The sequence below is a fragment of the Rutilus rutilus genome (assembly GCF_951802725.1).
Source record: "Rutilus rutilus genome assembly, chromosome: 3".
In the NCBI taxonomy this organism is placed as follows: domain Eukaryota; kingdom Metazoa; phylum Chordata; class Actinopteri; order Cypriniformes; family Leuciscidae; genus Rutilus; species Rutilus rutilus.
The window spans coordinates 44545269-44565558 of NC_140211.1; positions in this window are offsets into that span (position 1 = coordinate 44545269).

Consider the following 20290-nt stretch of genomic DNA (forward strand, 5'->3'; position numbering starts at 1 on the left):
TACAGGCCCCTAGCAACCATTGAACAACATTTACAAGCCATATCTCAGCAACAAAACATTGTAAAAACACAGAGTTGGGCATTTTTTGACCCAGACTCCCATACAGTCTTTAAATATTACCCCATAAATTGTATAAACAAACCTTAGCAACCATTTGGAGTACCCTAGCAACCGTACAAACACATGAATGGGCTATATCTCATCACCAGAACATTGTATAGACATGGGGGTGTGTTTGTTTGTTTCGGTTGGGAAACCAGTCTGTAAATATCATCATGGTAACTGTGTAGCCACACCCTAGCAACCGTTTAGAGCCACCTAGCAACCATATTGCAACATATAGAAGCCATATTTCAGCTCCACAACATCGTACAGACATGGTTGTTGGATCGTATGCAATCATGTACAACACCCTAGCAACCGAGTGGCGAGTTTTGCCACTGCAAGCACCACTTCACATTTTCTTCAGGAAATGTACATTCTAGTTATTCTTATTATTAGTGGTGCTTGCTGAAAGCAAGGCATCACTATTGTTATTGCTCATACTTATTATTCTTCTTCTTATTAGTGGTGCTTGCCAAAGGCAAAGCAACACTATTGTTATTGCTCATACTTATTATTCTTATTAGTGGTGCTTGCCAAAGGCAAAGCAACACTATTGTTATTGCTCATACTTATTATTCTTTTCTTTTTATTATTATTGCGGACAAAAGTTTGGCGCGTAACTCACCCCGCACCGTTTGTCTCAGACCCCTGAGTGAGGTGTCAAATCGACCGGCTCATTGAGGAGAGGTGTGCTATGACTTTTATAAATGATCGGGGGTGCGGTGTTCGGCCCAGGGGTGAAAAAGCGGCCCAAAAAGTCCCATTGACTTAACATTGCGACGAACTTTGAGCACTCGTAGCTCTGAGCGAGGATTTCGCAGAAACGTGTGATTTGCCACATTTGAAGAGGCTGACAGGCTCTGTAAGAACATACCTCACAATGGGGTAAAAGTTGCACCCCTGGGGGGCAGGTGCGTCCCAAAGTTGCCCCATTGACTTACTATGGGGAAGGAATGTCCCGTGAAACACACATGCTTTTCCTACTATGTTAAATTGCGCATAGGGATTTTGTATTGAACGTAGCTCTGGATCACATTGTCATAGAGACAAGGGGGCAGGCTCATTTTACTCAGACGACCAATCAGTCCCTCAAGATCAGTGTGAAGCTATCAAGCCACGCCCTAGCAACCATTTAGAGCACCTTAGCAACAAGTCCCATAGACTTCCATTGAAAGAGATCAAAGGGATATCTCAAGACTGAATTGTCATAGAAACACGGGGGTGGTCTCATTTGACTCGGGGCAGCAAACAGCCAATCATGAATCACCTCAATACTTCCTAGCCCCTCCCTAGCAACCATTTTCGAGCACCTTAGCAACCAAAATCCAAAGAGGGATATCTTCCATTCTGAATGTCACAGAGGCATGGGAGTTGGTTTATATCACTCATAGTGACAAGAAGCCTTTGCAGTTTCATCAGTGGCAGCTGCCAAGACACTCCCTCGCAACCAAACAGAGTACCCTAGCAACCAAAATCCAAAGAGGCATATCTTACATTCTGAATGTCGCAGAGGCATGGGAGTTGGTTTATATCATTCATACTGACAAGCAGCCTTTGGAGTTTCATGATTGGCAGCTGCCAAGCCACTCCATAGCAACCAAACAGAGTACCCTAGCAACTATTTAGCAAGACCTATATCTCTGTATCAGAGCATCGTATAGAGATGGGGGTTGGTTTATAAAATTCATAGTGACAAAAAGCCTTTGGAGTTTCATGATTGGCAGCTGCCAAGCCACTCCCTAGCAACCAATCAGAGTACCCTAGCAACCAAAATCCAAAGAGGGATATCTTCCAGTCTGAATGTCACACAGGCATGGGAGTTGCTTTATATCATTCATAATGACAAGCAGCCTCTGGAGTTTCATGATTGGCAGCTGCCAAGCCACTCTCTAGCAACCAAACAGAGTACCCTAGCAACCAAATTCCAAAGACGGACATCTTCCATTCTGAATATCACAGAGGCATGGGAGTTGGTTTAAATCATTCATACTGACAATCAGCCTTTGGAGTTTCATGATTGGCACCTGCCAAGTCACTCCCTGTCAACCAAACAGAGGACCCTAGCAACCGTTTATCAAGACCCATGTCTCTGCATCAGAACATCATGTAGAGATGGGGGTTGGCTCTTTTGTTTTGGTTGGGAAACAGTCTGTAAATTTCACCATGGTAACTTTGTATTCACACCCTAGCAACCCTTTACAGCCACCTAGCAACCATATTGCAACATATAGAAGCCATATTTCAGCTCCACAACATCGTACAGACATGGTTGTTGGCTCGTATGCAATCATGTACAACACCCTAGCAACCGAGTGGCGAGTTTTGCCACTGCAAGCACCACTTCACATTTTCTTCAGGAAATGTACATTCTAGTTAGTGGTGCTTGCTGAAAGCAAGGCATCACTATTGTTATTGCTCATACTTATTATTATTATTATTTTTCTTCTTATTATTCCGGACAAAAGTTTGGCGCGTAACTCGTCCCGCAGCTTTTGTCACAGACACACGAATGAGGCGTCAAATCGTGCGGATCATTCGGGAATGGTGTGCTATGACTTTTATAAGTGATCGGGGGTACGGTGTTCGCCCCAGGGGCGAAAAAGCGGCCAAAAAAGTCCCATTGACTTAACATTGCGACGAACTTTGACCACACGTAGCTCTGAGCAAGGATTTCGCAGAAACGTGTGATTTGCCACATTTGAAGAGGCTGACAGGCTCTGTAAGAACATACCTCACAATGGGGTAAAAGTTGCACCCCTGGGGGGCAGGAGATGCCCAAAGTTGCCCCATTGACTTACTATAGGGAAGGAACATCCCGTGAAACACACATGCTTTTCCTACTATGGTAAATTGCATAGGGACTTTGTATTGAACGTAGCTCTGGATCACAGTGTCATAGAGACAAAGGGGAGGGCTCATTTTACTCAGATGACCAGTCAGTCTCTCTGGATCATTGTGAAGCTATCAAGCCACGCCTTAGCAACCATTTAGAGCCCCTTAGCAACAAGATCCATAGACTTACATTGAAAGAGTTCAAAGAGATATCTCCGGACTGAATTGTCATAGAAACATGGGGGTGGTCTCATTTGACTCGGGGCAGCAAACAGCCAATCATGAATCACCTCAACACTTCCAAGCCCCTCCCTAGCAACCATTGTCGAGCACCTTAGCAACCAAAATCCAAAGAGGGATATCTTCCATTCTGAATGTCACAGAGGCATGGGAGTTGGTTTATAACATTCATATCGACAAGCAGCCTTTGAGTTTCATGATTGAGAGCTGCCAAGACACTCCCTAGCAACCAAACAGAGTACCCTAGCAACCAAAATCCAAAGAGGCATATCTTCCATTCTGAATGTCGCAGAGGCATGGGAGTTGGTTTATATCATTCATAGTGACAAGAAGCCTTTGGAGTTTCATGATTGGCAGCTGACAAGCCACTCGCTAGCAACCAAATAGAGTACCCTAGCAACTGTTTAGCAAAACGTATATCTCTGCATCAGAACATCATATAGAGATGGGAGTTGGTTTATATCATTCATACTGACAAGAAGCCTTTGCAGTTTCATCATTAGCAGCTGACAAGCATCTCCATAGCAACCAAACAGAGTACCCTAGCAACCATTTTACAAGACCTACATCTCTGCATCAGAATATTGTATAGAGATGGGGGTTGGCTCATTAGTTTCAGTTGGAAAACGGTCTGTAAATATCACCATGGTAACTGTGTATTCACACCCTAGCAACCATTTAGAGCCACCTAGCAACCATATTGCAACATATAGAAGCCATATTTCAGCTCCACAACATCGTAGAGGCATGGTTGTTGGCTCGTATGCAATCATGTACAACACCCTAGCAACCGAGTGGCGAGTTTTGCCACTGCAAGCACCACTTCACATTTTCTTCAGGAAATGTACATTCTAGTTATTATTATTATTCTTCTTTTTATTATTCCACACAAAGTTTGGCGCGTAACTCGTCCCGCACCGTTTGTCACAGATCCATGAATGAGGTGTCAAATCGACCGGCTCATTAAGGAGAGGTGTGCTATGACTTTTATAAGCGATCGGGGGTGCGGTGTTCGCCCCAGGGGCGAAAAAGCGTCCGAAAAATCCCATAGACTTAACATTGCGACAAACTTTGACGAGTCATAACTCTGAGCGACGATTTCGCAGAAACGTGTGATTTGCCACATTTGAAGAGGCTGACAGGCTCTGTAAGAACATACCTCACAATGGGGTAAAAGTTGCACCCCTGGGGGGCAGGAGATGCCCAAAGTTGCCCCTTTGACTTACTATGGGGAAGGATTGTCCCGTGAAACACACATGCTTTTCCTACTATGGTAAATTGCATAGGGACTTTGTATTGAACGTAGCTCTGGATCACAGTGTCATAGAGACAAGGGGGAGGGCTCATTTTACTCAGACGACCAATCAGTCTCTCAGGATCATTGTGAAGCTATCAAGCCACGCCCTAGCAACCATTTAGAGCCCCTTAGCAACAAGTTCCATAGACCTCCATTGAAAGAGTTCAAAGAGATATCTCCAGACTGAATAGTCATAGAAACATGGGGGTGGTCTCATTTGACTCGGGGAAGCAAACAGCCAATCATGAATCACCTAAACACTTCCAAGCCCCTCCCTAGCAACCATTGTCGAGCACCTTAGCAACCAAAATCCAAAGAGGGATATCTTCCATTCTGAATGTCACAGAGGCATGGGAGTTGGTTTATATCATTTATACTGACAAGAAGCCTTTGGAGTTTCATGATTGGCAGCTGACAAGCCACTCCCTAGCAACCAAACAGAGTACCCTAGCAACCAAAATCCAAAGAGGGTTATCTTCCATTCTGAATGTCGCAGAGGCATGGGAGTTGGTTTATATCATTCATACTGACAAGCAGCCTTTGGAGTTTCATGATTGGCAGCTGACAAGCCACTCCCTAGCAACCAAAGAGAGTACCCTAGCAACCAAAATCCAAAGAGGGATATCTTCCATTCTGAATGTCACAGAGGCATGGGAGTTGGTTTATATCATTCATAGTGACAAGAAGCCTTTGGAATTTCATCATTGGCAGCTGCCAAGTAACTCCATAGCAACCAAAAAGAGTACCCTAGCAACCGTTTAGCAAAACGTATATCTCTGCATCAAAACATAGTATAGAGATGGGACTTGGCTCTTTTGACTAAATCATGGTAAACTATGGTAAATCATCCTAGAATCATAGTAAATCATACTAAACCATGGTAAATCATGGTATACTATAGTAAATCATAGTAAACTATGGTAAATCGTGGTAAATCATGGTAAACTATGGTAAATCATGCTAGAATCATAGTAAATCATACTTGAACATGGTAAATCATGGTATACTATAGTAAATCATGGTAAACTATGGTGAATCATGGTAAACTATGGTAAATCATGGTAAACTATGATAAATCATGGTAAACTATGATAAATCATGCTAAAATCAGTAAATCATACTTGAACATGGTATATCATGGTATACTATAGTAAATCATGGTAAACTATGGTAAATCGTGGTAAATCATGGTAAACTATGGTAAATCATGGTAAACTATGGTAAATCATGCTAGAATCAGTAAATCATACTTCAACATGGTAAATCATGGTATACTATAGTAAATCATGGTAAACTATGGTAAATCATGGTAAACTATGGTAAATCATGGTAAACTATGATAAATCATGCTAGAATCAGTAAATCATACTTGAACATGGTAAATCATGGTATACTATAGTAAATCGTGGTAAATCGTGGTAAACTATGGTAAATCATGGTAAACTATGGTAAATCGTGGTAAATCATGGTAAACTATGGTAAATCATGCTAGAATCAGTAAATCATACTTCAACATGGTAAATCATGGTATACTATAGTAAATCATGGTAAACTATGGTAAATCATGGTAAACTATGGTAAATCATGGTAAACTATGATAAATCATGCTAGAATCAGTAAATCATACTTCAACATGGTAAATCATGGTATACTATAGTAAATCGTGGTAAATCGTGGTAAACTATGGTAAATCATGGTAAACTATGGTAAATCATGCTAGAATCATAGTAAATCATACTTGAACATGGTAAATCATGGTATACTATAGTAAATCATGGTAAATCATGGTAAACTATGGTAAATCATGGTAAACTATGATAAATCATGCTAAAATCAGTAAATCATACTTGAACATGGTATATCATGGTATACTATAGTAAATCATGGTAAACTATCGTAAATCGTGGTAAATCATGGTAAACTATGGTAAATCATGGTAAACTATGGTAAATCATGCTAGAATCAGTAAATCATACTTGAACATGGTAAATCATGGTATACTATAGTAAATCATGGTAAACTATAGTAAATTGTGGTAAATCATGTTAAACTATGGTAAATCATGGTAAACTATGGTAAATCATGCTAGAATCAGTAAATCATACTTGAACATGGTAAATCATGGTATACTATAGTAAATCGTGGTAAATCATGGTAGAATCATAGTAAATCATACTTGAACATGGTAAATCATGGTATACTATAGTAAATCTGGTAAACTATGGTAAATTGTGGTAAATCATGGTAAACTATGGTAAATCATGGTAAACCATGCTAGCAACATGGTAAAACAAGCTAGCATCATGCTAGCTACATGCTAATCATGCTAACATGATGCTAGCATGATGCTAATAATGCTAGCATGATGCTAGCAACATGCTAATAATGCTAGCATGATACTAGCTACATGCTAATCATGCTAGCTTCTTGCTACAAACATGCTAGCAAACGTGCTATTCATGTTAGCATCTTGTTAAAAAATGCTAGCATCATGCTAACAACATGCTAATCATGCTAGCTACATTCACGTTAGCTTTTGCTAAAAACATGCTAGCATGATGCTAGCAACATGCTAATCATATTAGCACCATGATAGCAACATGCTAGCATTATGTTAGTCACATGCTTATAATGCTAGCATGATGATAATTTTGTTAGAATCTTGCTAAAAACTAGCTAAACGCACTTTAGCAACCGAGTGGCGAGTTTTGCCACTGCAAGCACCACTTCACATTTTCTTCAGGAAATGTACATTCTAGTTAGTGGTGCTTGCTGAAAGCAAGGCATCACTATTGTTATTGCTCATACTTATTAGTGGTGCTTGCTGAAAGCAAGGCATCACTATTGTTATTGCTCATACTTATTATTATTATTATTTTTCTTCTTATTATTCCGGACAAAAGTTTGGCGCGTAACTCGTCCCGCAGCTTTTGTCACAGACACACGAATGAGGCGTCAAATCGTGCGGATCATTCGGGAATGGTGTGCTATGACTTTTATAAGTGATCGGGGGTACGGTGTTCGCCCCAGGGGCGAAAAAGCGGCCAAAAAAGTCCCATTGACTTAACATTGCGACGAACTTTGACCACACGTAGCTCTGAGCAAGGATTTCGCAGAAACGTGTGATTTGCCACATTTGAAGAGGCTGACAGGCTCTGTAAGAACATACCTCACAATGGGGTAAAAGTTGCACCCCTGGGGGGCAGGAGATGCCCAAAGTTGCCCCATTGACTTACTATAGGGAAGGAACATCCCGTGAAACACACATGCTTTTCCTACTATGGTAAATTGCATAGGGACTTTGTATTGAACGTAGCTCTGGATCACAGTGTCATAGAGACAAAGGGGAGGGCTCATTTTACTCAGATGACCAGTCAGTCTCTCTGGATCATTGTGAAGCTATCAAGCCACGCCTTAGCAACCATTTAGAGCCCCTTAGCAACAAGATCCATAGACTTACATTGAAAGAGTTCAAAGAGATATCTCCGGACTGAATTGTCATAGAAACATGGGGGTGGTCTCATTTGACTCGGGGCAGCAAACAGCCAATCATGAATCACCTCAACACTTCCAAGCCCCTCCCTAGCAACCATTGTCGAGCACCTTAGCAACCAAAATCCAAAGAGGGATATCTTCCATTCTGAATGTCACAGAGGCATGGGAGTTGGTTTATAACATTCATATCGACAAGCAGCCTTTGAGTTTCATGATTGAGAGCTGCCAAGACACTCCCTAGCAACCAAACAGAGTACCCTAGCAACCAAAATCCAAAGAGGCATATCTTCCATTCTGAATGTCGCAGAGGCATGGGAGTTGGTTTATATCATTCATAGTGACAAGAAGCCTTTGGAGTTTCATGATTGGCAGCTGACAAGCCACTCGCTAGCAACCAAATAGAGTACCCTAGCAACTGTTTAGCAAAACGTATATCTCTGCATCAGAACATCATATAGAGATGGGAGTTGGTTTATATCATTCATACTGACAAGAAGCCTTTGCAGTTTCATCATTAGCAGCTGACAAGCATCTCCATAGCAACCAAACAGAGTACCCTAGCAACCATTTTACAAGACCTACATCTCTGCATCAGAATATTGTATAGAGATGGGGGTTGGCTCATTAGTTTCAGTTGGAAAACGGTCTGTAAATATCACCATGGTAACTGTGTATTCACACCCTAGCAACCATTTAGAGCCACCTAGCAACCATATTGCAACATATAGAAGCCATATTTCAGCTCCACAACATCGTAGAGGCATGGTTGTTGGCTCGTATGCAATCATGTACAACACCCTAGCAACCGAGTGGCGAGTTTTGCCACTGCAAGCACCACTTCACATTTTCTTCAGGAAATGTACATTCTAGTTATTATTATTATTTTTCTTCTTATTATTCCGGACAAAAGTTTGGCGCGTAACTCGTCCCGCAGCTTTTGTCACAGACACACGAATGAGGCGTCAAATCGTGCGGATCATTCGGGAATGGTGTGCTATGACTTTTATAAGTGATCGGGGGTACGGTGTTCGCCCCAGGGGCGAAAAAGCGGCCAAAAAAGTCCCATTGACTTAACATTGCGACGAACTTTGACCACACGTAGCTCTGAGCAAGGATTTCGCAGAAACGTGTGATTTGCCACATTTGAAGAGGCTGACAGGCTCTGTAAGAACATACCTCACAATGGGGTAAAAGTTGCACCCCTGGGGGGCAGGAGATGCCCAAAGTTGCCCCATTGACTTACTATAGGGAAGGAACATCCCGTGAAACACACATGCTTTTCCTACTATGGTAAATTGCATAGGGACTTTGTATTGAACGTAGCTCTGGATCACAGTGTCATAGAGACAAAGGGGAGGGCTCATTTTACTCAGATGACCAGTCAGTCTCTCTGGATCATTGTGAAGCTATCAAGCCACGCCTTAGCAACCATTTAGAGCCCCTTAGCAACAAGATCCATAGACTTACATTGAAAGAGTTCAAAGAGATATCTCCGGACTGAATTGTCATAGAAACATGGGGGTGGTCTCATTTGACTCGGGGCAGCAAACAGCCAATCATGAATCACCTCAACACTTCCAAGCCCCTCCCTAGCAACCATTGTCGAGCACCTTAGCAACCAAAATCCAAAGAGGGATATCTTCCATTCTGAATGTCACAGAGGCATGGGAGTTGGTTTATAACATTCATATCGACAAGCAGCCTTTGAGTTTCATGATTGAGAGCTGCCAAGACACTCCCTAGCAACCAAACAGAGTACCCTAGCAACCAAAATCCAAAGAGGCATATCTTCCATTCTGAATGTCGCAGAGGCATGGGAGTTGGTTTATATCATTCATAGTGACAAGAAGCCTTTGGAGTTTCATGATTGGCAGCTGACAAGCCACTCGCTAGCAACCAAATAGAGTACCCTAGCAACTGTTTAGCAAAACGTATATCTCTGCATCAGAACATCATATAGAGATGGGAGTTGGTTTATATCATTCATACTGACAAGAAGCCTTTGCAGTTTCATCATTAGCAGCTGACAAGCATCTCCATAGCAACCAAACAGAGTACCCTAGCAACCATTTTACAAGACCTACATCTCTGCATCAGAATATTGTATAGAGATGGGGGTTGGCTCATTAGTTTCAGTTGGAAAACGGTCTGTAAATATCACCATGGTAACTGTGTATTCACACCCTAGCAACCATTTAGAGCCACCTAGCAACCATATTGCAACATATAGAAGCCATATTTCAGCTCCACAACATCGTAGAGGCATGGTTGTTGGCTCGTATGCAATCATGTACAACACCCTAGCAACCGAGTGGCGAGTTTTGCCACTGCAAGCACCACTTCACATTTTCTTCAGGAAATGTACATTCTAGTGTTGTGATTACTATTCACCTAGACAAAACTTCGGCGCGTAACTCGCCCCACACCGTTTGTCACAGACCCCTAAATGAGGTGTCAAATCGACCGGTTTATTGAGGAGAGGTGTGCTATGACTTTTATAAGCGATCGGGTCTACGATGTTCGTCTGGCGGGCGAAAAATTAGCCGAAAAATGTCCCAGAGACTTAACATTGGCACAAAATTTGTAAAATCATATCTTTGGCTCAGAAGGTCATAGAGGCTTGGGGTGGGCTCTTTTGATTCGTCCTATCAAGCAGCCAATAAGTAATGACATAAAAACTTCATAGTCATGCCCTAGCAACCAGTTACAGGCCCCTAGCAACCATTGAACAACATTTACAAGCCATATCTCAGCAACAAAACATTGTAAAAACACAGAGTTGGGCATTTTTTGACCCAGACTCCCATACAGTCTTTAAATATTACCCCATAAATTGTATAAACAAACCTTAGCAACCATTTGGAGTACCCTAGCAACCGTACAAACACATGAATGGGCTATATCTCATCACCAGAACATTGTATAGACATGGGGGTGTGTTTGTTTGTTTCGGTTGGGAAACCAGTCTGTAAATATCATCATGGTAACTGTGTAGCCACACCCTAGCAACCGTTTAGAGCCACCTAGCAACCATATTGCAACATATAGAAGCCATATTTCAGCTCCACAACATCGTACAGACATGGTTGTTGGATCGTATGCAATCATGTACAACACCCTAGCAACCGAGTGGCGAGTTTTGCCACTGCAAGCACCACTTCACATTTTCTTCAGGAAATGTACATTCTAGTTATTCTTATTATTAGTGGTGCTTGCTGAAAGCAAGGCATCACTATTGTTATTGCTCATACTTATTATTCTTCTTCTTATTAGTGGTGCTTGCCAAAGGCAAAGCAACACTATTGTTATTGCTCATACTTATTATTCTTATTAGTGGTGCTTGCCAAAGGCAAAGCAACACTATTGTTATTGCTCATACTTATTATTCTTTTCTTTTTATTATTATTGCGGACAAAAGTTTGGCGCGTAACTCACCCCGCACCGTTTGTCTCAGACCCCTGAGTGAGGTGTCAAATCGACCGGCTCATTGAGGAGAGGTGTGCTATGACTTTTATAAATGATCGGGGGTGCGGTGTTCGGCCCAGGGGTGAAAAAGCGGCCCAAAAAGTCCCATTGACTTAACATTGCGACGAACTTTGAGCACTCGTAGCTCTGAGCGAGGATTTCGCAGAAACGTGTGATTTGCCACATTTGAAGAGGCTGACAGGCTCTGTAAGAACATACCTCACAATGGGGTAAAAGTTGCACCCCTGGGGGGCAGGTGCGTCCCAAAGTTGCCCCATTGACTTACTATGGGGAAGGAATGTCCCGTGAAACACACATGCTTTTCCTACTATGTTAAATTGCGCATAGGGATTTTGTATTGAACGTAGCTCTGGATCACATTGTCATAGAGACAAGGGGGCAGGCTCATTTTACTCAGACGACCAATCAGTCCCTCAAGATCAGTGTGAAGCTATCAAGCCACGCCCTAGCAACCATTTAGAGCACCTTAGCAACAAGTCCCATAGACTTCCATTGAAAGAGATCAAAGGGATATCTCAAGACTGAATTGTCATAGAAACACGGGGGTGGTCTCATTTGACTCGGGGCAGCAAACAGCCAATCATGAATCACCTCAATACTTCCTAGCCCCTCCCTAGCAACCATTTTCGAGCACCTTAGCAACCAAAATCCAAAGAGGGATATCTTCCATTCTGAATGTCACAGAGGCATGGGAGTTGGTTTATATCACTCATAGTGACAAGAAGCCTTTGCAGTTTCATCAGTGGCAGCTGCCAAGACACTCCCTCGCAACCAAACAGAGTACCCTAGCAACCAAAATCCAAAGAGGCATATCTTACATTCTGAATGTCGCAGAGGCATGGGAGTTGGTTTATATCATTCATACTGACAAGCAGCCTTTGGAGTTTCATGATTGGCAGCTGCCAAGCCACTCCATAGCAACCAAACAGAGTACCCTAGCAACTATTTAGCAAGACCTATATCTCTGTATCAGAGCATCGTATAGAGATGGGGGTTGGTTTATAAAATTCATAGTGACAAAAAGCCTTTGGAGTTTCATGATTGGCAGCTGCCAAGCCACTCCCTAGCAACCAATCAGAGTACCCTAGCAACCAAAATCCAAAGAGGGATATCTTCCAGTCTGAATGTCACACAGGCATGGGAGTTGCTTTATATCATTCATAATGACAAGCAGCCTCTGGAGTTTCATGATTGGCAGCTGCCAAGCCACTCTCTAGCAACCAAACAGAGTACCCTAGCAACCAAATTCCAAAGACGGACATCTTCCATTCTGAATATCACAGAGGCATGGGAGTTGGTTTAAATCATTCATACTGACAATCAGCCTTTGGAGTTTCATGATTGGCACCTGCCAAGTCACTCCCTGTCAACCAAACAGAGGACCCTAGCAACCGTTTATCAAGACCCATGTCTCTGCATCAGAACATCATGTAGAGATGGGGGTTGGCTCTTTTGTTTTGGTTGGGAAACAGTCTGTAAATTTCACCATGGTAACTTTGTATTCACACCCTAGCAACCCTTTACAGCCACCTAGCAACCATATTGCAACATATAGAAGCCATATTTCAGCTCCACAACATCGTACAGACATGGTTGTTGGCTCGTATGCAATCATGTACAACACCCTAGCAACCGAGTGGCGAGTTTTGCCACTGCAAGCACCACTTCACATTTTCTTCAGGAAATGTACATTCTAGTTATTCTTCTTCTTATTATTAATGGTGCTTGCTGAAAGCAAGGCATCATTAGTGTTCTCTTGCATACTTATTATTTTTATTATTATTATTCTTCCACACAAAAGTTTGGCGCGTAACTCGTGCCGCAGCTTTTGTCACAGACCCACGAATGAGGTGTCAAATCGTGCGGATTATTCGGGAATGGTGTGCTATGACTTTTATAAGCGATCGGGGGTACGGTGTTCGCCACAGGGGCGAAAAAGCAGCCGAAAAATCCCATTGACTTAACATTGCAACAAACTTTGACGAGTCATAGCTCCGAGCGAGGATTTCGCAGAAATGTGTGATTTGCCACATTTGAAGAGGATGGCAGGCTGTGTGAGACCATACCTCACAATGGGGTAAAAGTTGCACCCCTGGGGGGCAGGAGCTGCCCAAAGTTTCCCATTGACTTACTATGGTGTAGGACGGCCCAGCATGTGTTTTTCCTACTATGGTAAATTGCATAGGGATTTTGTATTGAACATAGCTCTGGATCACAGTGTCATAGAGACAAGGGGGCGGGCTCATTTTACTCAGATGACCAATCAGTCTCTCAGGATCATTGTGAAGCTATCAAGCCATGCCCTAGCAACCATTTAGAGCACCTTAGCAACAAGTCCCATAGACTTCCATTGAAAGAGATCAAAGGGATATCTCCGGACTGAATTGTCATAGAAACATGAAGGTGGTCTCGTTTGACTCGGGGCAGCAAACAGCCAATCATGAATCACCTCAACACTTCCTAGCCCCTCCCTAGCAACCATTGTCGAGCCCCTTAGCAACCAAAATCCAAAGAGGGATATCTTCCATTCTGAATGTCACAGAGGCATGGGAGTTGGTTTATATCATTCATACTGAAAATCAGCCTTTGGAGTTTCATCATTGGCAGCTGCCAAGCCACTCCATAGCAACCAAACAGAGTACCCTAGCAACTATTTAGCAAGACCTATATCTCTGTATCAGAGCATCGTATAAAGATGGGGGTTGGTTTATATCATTCATAGTGACAAGAAGCCTTTGAAGTTTCATCATTGGCAGCTGTCAAGCCACCCACTAGCAACCAAATAGAGTACCCTAGCAACCGAAATCAAAAGAGGGATATCTTCCATTCTGAATGTCACAGAGGCATGGGAGTTGGTTTATTTCATTCATAGTGACAAGAAGCCTTTGAAGTTTCATCATTGGCAGCTATCAAGCCACCCACTAGCAACCAAATAGAGTACCCTAGCAACCAAAATCAAAAGAGGGATATCTTCCATTCTGAATGTCACAGAGGCATGGGAGTTGGTTTATTTCATTCATAGTGACAAGAAGCCTTTGCAGTTTCATCATTGGCAGCTGTCAAGCAACTCCATAGCAACCAAATAGATTACCCTAGCAACCAAACTTCAAAGAGGGATATCTTCCATTCTGAATGTCACAGAGGCATGGGAGTTGGTTTATATCATTCATACTGAAAAGCAGCCTTTGCAGTTTCATCATTGGCAGCTGCCAAGCAACTCCATAGCAAACAAACAGAGTACCCTAGCAACCAAAATCCAAAGAGGGATATCTTCCATTCTGAATGTCACAGAGGCATGGGAGTTGGTTTATATCATTCATACTGACAAGCAGCCTTTGGAGTTTCATGATTGGCACCTGCCAAGTCACTCCCTAGCAACCAAACAGAGGACCCTAACAACCGTTTATCAAGACCCATGTTTCTGCATCAGAACATCGTATAGAGATGGGGGTTGGCTCTTTTGTTTCGGTTGGGAAACAGTCTGTAAATATCACCATGGTAACTGTGTATTCACACCCTAGCAACCGTTTAGAGCCACCTAGCAACCATGTTGAAACATATAGAAGCCATATTTCAGCTCCACAACATCGTACAGACATGGTTGTTGGCTCGTATGCAATCATGTACAACACCCTAGCAACCGAGTGGCGAGTTTTGCCACTGCAAGCACCACTTCACATTTTCTTCAGGAAATGTACATTCTAGTTATTATTATTATTCTGGACAAAGTTTGGCGCGTAACTCGCCCCGCACCGTTTGTCTCAGAGCCATGAATGAGGTGTCAAATCGACCGGCTCATTAAGGAGAGGTGTGCTATGACTTTTATAAGCGATCGGGGGTGCGGTGTTCGCCCCAGGGGCGAAAAAGCGGCCAAAAAAGTCCCATTGACTTAACATTGCGACGAACTTTGACCACACGTAGCTCTGAGCGAGGATTTCGCAGAAATGTGTGATTTGCCACATTTGAAGAGGCTGACAGGCTCTGTAAGAACATACCTCACAATGGGGTAAAAGTTGCACCCCTGGGGGGCAGGAGATGCCCAAAGTTGCCCCATTGACTTACTATGGGGAAGGAACGTCCCGTGAAACACACATGCTTTTCCTACTATGGTAAATTGCATAGGGACTTTGTATTGAACGTAGCTCTGGATCACAGTGTCATAGAGACAAGGGGGAGGGCTCATTTTACTCAGACGACCAATCAGTCTCTCAGGATCATTGTGAAGCTATCAAGCCACGCCCTAGCAACCATTTAGAGCCCCTTAGCAACAAGTTCCATAGACTTCCATTGAAAGAGTTCAAAGAGATATCTCCAGACTGAATTGTCATAGAAACATGGGGGTGGTCTCATTTGACTCGGGGCAGTAAACAGCCAATCATGAATCACCTCAACACTTCCAAGCCCCTCCCTAGCAACCATTGTCGAGCACCTTAGCAACCAAAATCCAAAGAGGGATATCTTCCATTCTGAATGTCACAGAGGCATGGGAGTTGGTTTATATCATTCATACTGACAAGAAGCCTTTGGAATTTCATCATTGGCAGCTGCCAAGTAACTCCATAGCAACCAAAGAGAGTATCCTAGCAACCGTTTAGCAAAACGTATATCTCTGCATCAAAACATAGTATAGAGATGGGACTTGGCTCTTTTGACTAAATCATGGTAAACTATGGTAAATCAACCTTGAATCATAGTAAATCATACTAAAACATGGTAAATCATGGTATACTATAGTAAATCATACTAAAACATGGTAAATCATGGTATACTATAGTAAATCATAGTACACTATGGTAAATCGTGGTAAATCATGGTAAACTATGGTAAATCATGCTAGAATCATAGTAAATCATACTTGAACATGGTAAATCATGGTAAACTATGGTAAATCATGGTAAACTATGGTAAATCATGGTAAACTATGATAAATCATGCTAGAATCAGTAAATCATAATTGAACATGGTATATCATGGTATACTATAGTAAATCATGGTATACTATAGTAAATCATGGTAAACTATGGTAAATCGTGGTAAATCGTGGTAAACTATGGTAAATCATGGTAAACTATGGTAAATCATGCTAGAATCAGTAAATCATACTTGAACATGGTAAATCATGGTATACTATAGTAAATCATGGTAAACGTCTCAGGTTACGACTGTAACCTATGTTCCCTGAGAACAGGGAACGAGACACTACGTCAGAATGACGCTATGGGGAACGCCTCAGGCGTGACAGGTGTCTGAAATCAATATCAAATCACGGCAATCACATTGACCGGCGACAGCCCGTGAATCATTAACGTGAATGATTAACATGCGACCTGCAAGTATAAAAGGGCGCCTTGCAAACATGACAAACATCCTATCGTCTGAAGGGACTGTTGCAGGCAGGCCCCGAGGCATGGCAGGAAGACGTAGTGTCTCGTTCCCTGTTCTCAGGGAACATAGGTTACAGTCGTAACCTGAGACGTTCCCTTTCGAAAGGGAACTCTACACTACGTCAGAATGACGCTATGGGGAACGATATACCAACGCCACCATGCTAAGGGGAGTGCATGCCAAAAGGCAGTGACAACTGTCAGAACCGGCAATTCAAATGAACGCTAGTACCACTCACCCCCAGGTCACACTGAGCTGTCAGTGACAGCACTCCCTACGGTCATAGCCCAAGCTAAATGACACCACAGAAAACCTCCATAAACATAGTTTAGTGAAAGGTCTACCTGGGCCTGCTCAAGGGCCTAGGACCACAACTTCAACTTCTTAGAAGGGGTCCCTTCTAGGGAATGTGGCTAGGGGAACCTGAGGGAACCCCAGCCAGTCACTATTCAGGGGAACGTGCCACCTGAAATGCCACCAGGCAGGCCTGACCTGGTGTCACCATATAAGACACTACAGTCTGGCCACTTCCTGTCTGTCCGAAGACAGAGCCTCTGGACACTTGCCTTTAGGAAGGCATCCAACCCGAGGGACTGCGAAGCAGGCAGTGAACCACTCGGACCGGATCTCAGAGACGGGATATCCTGGAGAGTATGACTCAGCATAGTGCTTTACAACCCTTGCCAGCGAGGGGAGTTTCTCTACTCGATCCACGGATCAACCCAGTGTTTGTGTTTCAAAACACTAAGGAGGCCTGTGAGGGCCTAAGGACTGATCTAACTGGGAGGCCTCATAAGAGGCCTACGACCTACTGATCAGACTCAGGAGACCACATACTCATACTGACCCTCAGTGAGGGGAGCATTAGATCTACCTGGTAGGCAACCAGGCTGTAGCAGGATAAAGAGGTTCCAGGAGGGAACCCGTAGCAGAGAATACAAACTTGAGTTGAGCCAGGGCGCAAGCTCACCTTCGGTAGCTGCCTGATAAGGTCTGCTAAACTGAAAGTAAGCGGCCACTAGCTTACAAAACCCAGCACCACAGGGAAACTACTCAGGGAGACCTGGAGAGGCCTACTACCTGACAACCACAGTATGTGGGAGCTCACCTTCAGAGAGGCCTGGTGAAGCCTACTATCTGATAACCACAAAACGTGGGAGCTCACTTTCAGAGAGGCCTGGAGAGGCCTACTACCTGACAACCACAGTATGTGGGAGCTCACCTTCAGAGAGGCCTGGTGAAGCCTACTATCTGATAACCACAAAACGTGGGAGCTCACTTTCAGAGAGGCCTGGAGAGGCCTACTACCTGACAACCACAGTATGTGGGAGCTCACCTTCAGAGAGGCCTGGTGAAGCCTACTATCTGATAACCACAAAACGTGGGAGCTCACTTTCAGAGAGGCCTGGAGAGGCCTACTACCTGAAACACCATGCTAAGTGGAAACACACAGTAAGTGGGAGCTAACCTTCCAAGGAGGCCTGGAGAGGCCTACTACATGATAACCACAGTATGTGGGAGCTTAACTTCAGGGAGGCCTAGTGAGGCCTACTACCTGATAACCACAGTGCATGGGAGTTCACTTACAAAGAGGCCTAGAGAGGCCTGCTACATGACAACCACAAAACGTGGGAGCTCAACTTAAGGGAGGCCTAGTGAGGCCTACTACCTGATAACCACAGTGCATGGGAGTTCACTTACAGAGAGGCCTGGAGAGGCCTACTACCTGACAACCACAGTATGTGGGAGCTCACCTTCAGAGAGGCTTGGTGAAGCCTACTATCTGATAACCACAGAACGTGGAAGCTCACTTTCAGAGAGGCCTGGAGAGGCCTACTGCCTGACAACCACAGTATGTGGGAGCTCACCTTCAGAGAGGCCTGATGAAGCCTACTATCTGATAACCACAGAACGTGGAAGCTCACTTTCAGAGAGGCCTGGAGAGGCCTACTACCTGACAACCACAGTATGTGGGAGCTCTCCTTCAGAGAGGCCTGGTGAAGCCTACTATCTGATAACCACAGAACGTGGGAGCTCAAGAAAAACCACATTAAGTGGAAACTCAAAGTACGATGGAACTCAACTCCAGGGAAGCCTGGTGAGGCCTACTACCAGAGAGCCATGACATGAAGGAGCTTACTTTCAGGGAGGCCTGGAGAGGCCTACTACCTGAAAACCACAGCTGACCGTGGGCCAGACTGGCAGTCCAGTTGACTGTCTATGGGGCTTTGCCTTCAGGGAGGCCTTATGAGGCCTACTACCTGATAGTTCAACCTCAGGGCCACTTAGTACCACAGTATGAGGGATTCAGCCCTCAGGGAGGCCTAGTAAAGCCTACTACCTGATCCCCACAAAAAAATGTGGGAGCCCATCTTCAGGGAGGCCTAAAGAGGCCTACTTCCTGAAACGGTCTAATCAGCTGGATGTGTACTGCTGCTGGGGACTCGCCTAACAGGGAGGCCCGGTCGAGCCTACTAGCTGATAGCGAGTCTTTCTGCTACTTTAATGAACACTGCTGGAACCATACTAATAAAAAAAAAAAACTTTCCTAAAGTTTTGACCTAGTGTATGCTCCACAATGTTGTGACCCACCTCCGAGGAGGCCTGTTAAGACCTACTACTCGGTAGTGAGTCTTCTGCCCGAACTACCAGGGCCAACCAATGAAGGTGAGCTGGCCTAGGAGCCCTATCTTAGGGGCTACCCGGTCAAGGAGGCCTGCTGGGGCCTACTACCTAACTGTGCAGCCTTCAAGGCAGAAAAACTGTTACTACAGCGCTTACAGCATCCTGGTACCTAATCACATTGCCAAAGGCAGTGTACTCAGCAAAAAGCAATACCCTCATAGCAGGGGAGTACAACATACGCCACTCTGCCTAGTGGAGGCCCCATTTTAAGGGCCTGCCTACTAAATGCATGGGCATCAGCTCATGGCAATGCTCTGGCTTCAAGGGAGCGGAGTTCAAAAACCGGAATGAAATGTAGTTAGAACTCCCTGCTCAACCGGAGCCATCGTGGTGTGAGGTAGATAATACAGAGCTGAGAATGGATTACTCAAAACTACCCCGCGTTTAGTGGGGGAGTAACACCATATGCCCCTGAAATGTTAGACAGGGAGCGGGCCTGCAAGTGGCTCCAAAGGGTAACAGGGATTTGTCCTGTGCCCAGCCTGGGGAAGCGGGGCTTGCTTGCAAGCCAACCAACCTTCACCCCTCGTTCGAGTGGTTCAGCTCAACGGGCTGAGTGGAGCCAGCTCTAGAGGCCTAATCCAAGTAGCTCTGTTCGGCAGGGTCTGGCAAACTATCACATCGCAGAGCGAAAGACAGCCTAACCCTGCCTGAAGGATCATACCTCAACTACCACCCTGCATTACTCTACCACCCCTGAATGCAGTGAAAGGGGCGGGCCTTGGCCAACAACTCCCATTTAAGGGAGGAGGCTGAAATCTAGGG